This window comes from Colobus angolensis, unplaced genomic scaffold (genome assembly GCF_000951035.1).
Source record: "Colobus angolensis palliatus isolate OR3802 unplaced genomic scaffold, Cang.pa_1.0 Scaffold69, whole genome shotgun sequence".
In the NCBI taxonomy this organism is placed as follows: Eukaryota; Metazoa; Chordata; class Mammalia; order Primates; family Cercopithecidae; genus Colobus; species Colobus angolensis.
Genome location: NW_012120598.1, coordinates 1882350 through 1888609, shown reverse-complemented (window position 1 = coordinate 1888609; position 6260 = coordinate 1882350).

Below are 6260 nucleotides of genomic sequence, written 5' to 3'. Positions count from 1 at the left end.
AGCCATGGCCAGAACCAAAGCAGCTGGGACATGGGGCACCATGTCTCGAGGCCGCACACAGCAGGGGGGCCCTGAACCTGGCCAATGAAAACATTTTTTTCTCCTAGGCCTTCAGGCCTGTAATGTGAGGAGCTGCTGTGAATGTCTCTGACATGCCCTGGAGACATTTTCCCTATTGTCTTGGTTATTAACATTTGGTTCCTCATTACTTACGCAATTTTCTGCAGCAGGTTTGAATTTCTTCCCCAGAAAATGCGTTTTTCTTTTACACTGCATTTTAAGGCTGCAAATTTTTCAAACTTTTATTATCTGCTTCCTGTTGAATGCTTTGCTGCTTAGAAATTTCTCCCCCCAGATACCCTATATCCTCTCTCTCAAGTTCAAAATTCCACAGATCTCTAGGGCAGGGGCAAAATGCCTCCAGTCTCTTTGCATAGCAAGAGTGACCCTTACTCCAGTTCCCAACAGGTTCCTCATCTCCATCTGAGATCATCCCAACCTGGACCTTATTGTCCATCTCACTATCAGCATTTTGGTCAAACTATTCAACGAGTCTCTAGGAAGTTCCAAACTTTCCCACATCTACCTGTCTTCTTCTGAGCCCTCCAAACTGTTCCAGCCTCTGTCTATTGCCCAGTTCCAATATGTTTTCAGAGTAATGAGTGAGTTATCAGTCTATTAGTTTCCACAAGAGCTAGTTGTTGAAAAGAAGCTGCCACCTTCTTTCTCTCTTGCCAGGTGATCTTTGCACACACTAGCTCCCCTTCACTTTCAACATGAGTGGAAGCTCCCTGAAGCCCTCATCAGAAACAGATGCTGTCACCAGGCTTCTTGTACATCCTACAGAATCATGAGCAAAAACAAACAAACCAACAAACAAACAAAAACTCTTTTCTTTATAAATTACCCAGTCTCAGGTATTCCTTTAGCTTACAGTAACACAAACAAACAGACAACCATAGATTGGGTGACTTATAAACAATGGGAATTTATTTCTCACAGTTCTGGAAGCTGGAAGTCCAAGATCAGGGCAGATTCAGTGTCTGGTGACAGCCTGATTCTCTGGCTCATAAACAGTGTCTTTTTACTGTGTTCTCACATGGAAGAGGTGGACAAGCTCCTGTGGGCCTCTTCTACAAGGTGACTGATATCACTCATGAAGGCTCAACCCTCCTGATTTAACCACTTGACAAAGGACTCACTTCTTAATATTATTATATTGCAGTTTAAGTATCAACATATGAATTTGGGAAGCATACAAACTTTCAGACCATAGCACAGCATACAACTTTTAGCTGGAGCATGGGCTCCAGAGCCAACTGTGTTTGTATCACTATGCAACTACTTACTAGCTAGCTATGTGCTGTTAGAATGGGCTTTTTAAACCAATTTTAACTCAATTTTCTCATAAACTAGAGATATATATATATATATATATGGCATGCTCCATAGCTTTAAATCAGTTAAAATGAAAAATTGTTTAAAATAATGTTGAGCACATTAAAAATAATATGTTAGTGCTTACTGATATTATAATTGTAATTACTTGTATTACAGCATACATACCAGGAATATAAAGACTGGGTCCCATCCCCCTCAAGGGGAGAGATTCTTTTTTAAAGAATTACTCAATTTAAAAAAAGAAAGAAAAGAAATGAGGAATGACTATGAAATAGTGTAACTAATACAGTAAAACCACCAAAAGCTGCAAATAAGATCCAAAAACTGCAATTTTATGAAAGACTGAAGTATTACAAGACTAGTAAAAACTAATTTTTTCTACTCCATCTTCTGTGAACTGTTTGAGCAAAGATATTTTCACTGATTAGATGTTTTCACTGATTAGATATTTTCATGAATATATTTTCTATGAACTGTTTGAACAAAGATATTTTCACTGATTAGATATTTTCCTTGATTAGATAGATCAATTATGTTTTTAAAAACATACACTGTATCTTGCATATATACCCCAACCAAACCCCACATGGTTTGTAAATGAAATCCATCACCAAAACTTATCAGAATTCACATTATCCCATGGTTTTGCATATTCTTTATAAGATCAACCAAAATGTAAGCATTCATGTGTTTTTGTTCGCCTCCTAATATTATGCACATATTTTAATTCATGCAACCATTGCTCAAATTATTGTTGGAAGTCATCTTTCTGAATGGCCTCTAGTAATAATTCATGAACCAGCAGAGAAAACCTAAATTATGCTTTTTAGTTAAAATTACCCTTTTAATAAAATGCTACATGACTGTCTTAGTCTGTTTGTGTTACTATTACAAAGTATCATAGTCTGCTATGTACACAAGCTAGAAAACCTAGAAGAAATGGATAAATTCCTGGAAACACAACCTTCCAAGATTAAACCAGGAAAAAATTGAATCCCTGAACACACCAATTGAATCCATAATAAAAAGCCTACCAACCAGAAAAAGTCCAGGACCACACAGATTCACAGCCAAATTCTACCAGATGCATACAGAGCTGGTACCATTCCTACTGAAGCTATTTCAAAAAATTGAGGAGGAGGGGCTCTTCCTTAACTTATTCTATGAGGCCAGTATCATCCTGATACCAAAAGCTTGCAGAAACACACACACACACACAAAGAACACTTTAGGACAATATCCCTGATGAACACAGATGCAAAAATCCTCAACAAAATATTAGCAAACTGAATCTAGCAGCACATCAAAAAACTAACCTACCAGGATCAAGGAGGCTTTATCCCTGGCATGCAAGGTTGGTTCAACATATGCAAACAAGTAAACGTAATTAATCACATAAACAGAACTAAAAACAAAAACCATATGATTATCTCAATAGCTGCAGAAAAAGCTTTTGATAAACTCCAACATTCCTTCATGATAAAAACCTTCAACTAGGCATTGAAGGAACATACTTCAAAATAATAAGAGCCATCTATGACAAAGCCACAGTCAACATCATACAGAATGGCCAAAAGCTGGACGCATTCCCCTTAGAAACCAGAACAAGACAAGAATGCCCACTCTCTCCACTCCTATTCAGCGTAATACTAGAAGTCCTCGCCAGAGCATTCAGGCAAGAGAAGAAATAAAAGGCATCCAAATAGGAGGAGAAGAAGTCAAAGTATCTCTCTCTGCAGATATGATTCTATATAACTAGAAAACCCCATAGCCTCTGACCAAAACTCCTTGATCTGATAAACAACTTCAGCAAAGTTTCAGGATACAAAATTAATGTACAAAAATCAGTAGCATTCCTATACACCAACAACATATAAGCTGAGATCCAAATCAAGAATACAATCCCATTCACAATAGCCACACACACACACACACAAAACCTAGAAATATAGCTAACCAGGGTGGTAAAAGATTTCTACAATGAGAATTATAAAACTCTGCTCAAAGAAATCAGAGGTGACATAAACAAACGAAAAACATTTCATGTTCATGGATAGGAAGAATCAGTATCATTAAAACGGCCATATTGCCCAAAGCAATTTACAGATTCAGTGCTATTCCTATCGAGCCACCAAAGACATTCTTCATAGAATTAGAAAAAACTATTTTGAAATTCATATGAAACCAAAAAAGAGCTCAATTAGCCAAGGCAAACCTAAGTGAAAAGAATAAAGCTAGAAGCATCACATTTCTGAATTTCAAACTGTACTGTAAGTCTACAGTAACCAAAACAGCACGGTACCACTACAAAAACATATACATAGAGCAATGAGAGAATTGAGAGCTGAGAAATAATGCAGCACACCTACAAGCATCTGATCTTCAACAAAGTCACAAAAACAAGCAACAAAGAAAGGACTCCCTATTTAATAAATGGTTCTGGGATAACTAGCTAGTCATATGCAGAAGATTGAAACTGGACCCCTGCCTATTACCATATACAAAAACCAACTCAAGATGGAATAAAGACTTAAATGTAAAACCTAAAACTATAAAAACCCAGATGGTAACCTAGGAAGTACCATTCTGGAAATAGGACCTGGCAAAGATCTTATGACAAAGATGCCAAAAGCTATTGCAACAACAACAAAAAAAATTGACAAATGTGACCCAATTAAATTTAAGAGCTTCTTCACAGCAAAAGAAACTATCAACAGACCAGACAACCTATGGAATGGAAGAAAATATTTGCAAACTATGCATCAGAATCTACAAGGAGCTTAAATCAATAAGCATAAAACATACAACCCCATTAAAATGTGGGCAAAGAACATGAACAGGCACTTTTCAAATGAAGACACACACATAGCCAACAAGCATATGAAAAAATGTTCAGTGTCACTAATCATGAGAGAAATGCAAATCAAAACCACAATGAGATACCATCTCACACCAGTCAGAATGACTATTATCAAAAAGTGAAGAAATAACAGATTCTAGTGAGGGTGCAGGGAAATGGAAACACTTACACACAGCTGGTGGGAATGTAAATTATTTCAGGCATTGTGGAAAGTAGTTCAGTGATTTCTCAAAGATCTCAAAGCAGAATTACCATTCAACCCAGCAATCTCATTATAGGGTATATACCGAAAATAATATAAATCATTCTACCATAAAGATACATGCACTTCTTTGTTCACTGCAGCACCATCCCCAATACCAAAGACATGGAATCAACCTAAATGCCCATCAACGGTAGCCTGGGTAAAGAAAATGTGTTACATATACACAATGGAATACTACACAACCATAAAAAAGAATGAGATCATGCCTTTCGCAGCAACATGGATGGAGCTGGAGATCACTATCCTAAGTGAACTAGCACAGGAACAAAAAAACCAAATACCATGTTCTCACTTATAAGTGGAAGCTAAACATTGTATACACATGGACACAAACAAGTGAACAACAGACACTGGGGCCTACCTGAGGGCAAGAGACTAGGAGGAGGGTGAGAATCAAAAACACTACCTATCAGGTACTGTGCTTATTACCTGGCTGGTGAAATAATCCTTACACGAAACCCTGGCAACACACAATTTACTTATATAACAAACCTGCACATGTACCCCTGAAACTACAAGTTAAAAAAAAAAGGTGGGGGAAGGATGATTCCCCATAGGATCGCTGGCTCGACAGAGGTAGTACTTTGGGGAGGGGATGCAATAAGCATTATCATCCAGGTTTTGTAGGTTAAGGCTAGGGAGAGAATAAAGCCAACCTCATTAAGCACCAGAGGTCAGGCACCATATTGGAAGTCTTGCTTCCTTTTTCTAACATAGTCTTTACAATAATACTCCATGTTACTGACATCGTATTATGAAACAAGAAGCTCAGGAGAGGAATTAAGCATATTTTATCTGCTCATCCTTTATCTATGGATAAAGACAGACTGAAATGCCAGACCTTTGTTCCAGTGCTCTAGCCCTGGATCCAAGCCAAAGGCAGAACTTCCCTGTGGCAGCTGTTACTGTATTTCATTTCTTATGTTCCACACCCCTTACATTTTATCAGCATCCTCTAGAACAGGAAAGAACATTGTTTTTATGGAAGTACATTCATCCCATGTAAAATTTATTGGATGCTCTGATTCAGAGTTACAGAAAAAAAACTACAGTGTAATAACATTACATTTAACGAGGTGTTACATATTTTCCATCCTTCTCTTGGCATTTTAGATATTATTCTCCTAGGTCAGAACACCAATATTTCATGCTGTTTTCGTGGACTTGAAGCTTACTTGACTATGGTTAATGCTAATTAATATTGTGAACCCATACAAGATGTCTGCTCATGTCACATTACCACTGAAACACTGTCCAAACTATTGTTTTGGAAGTTAAGATACTGAAGAAATAAACCCCTTGATATACAAACACGAGCTGGGAGGTCACGTTTCTAGCGCCTTCTTGTGCCTTGGAAAGGAAATTAGCTAACTAAGTTAGCTGCATCTTCCTAGATCCTAGAGGGAAGCCAGAGGTAGTTCAAAATGCTGACTTTCTATAAACTAAGCCCAGGTGGGGAATATAATTCAGACCACATAGAAAACATTTTTCCCCATTTTTACCCCTTCTCAGACCTCCTAATGCACTGCTCTAGCAATTAAATCTCCTTATACTCATGAGGCATTTCCTAAGTGCCCTGAGACTTCAACCAAAACACATGGCTGGTTAAAGGTTTGCTTTTTTTACTTCCTGATAGAAAATTTATATTGGATCTGGGACACCATCTGGATGAGACACAAGTGATTAGGGTGTTAGCTCTAAACCCCTTGCTTAGCAATTTTACTAGATGATTTT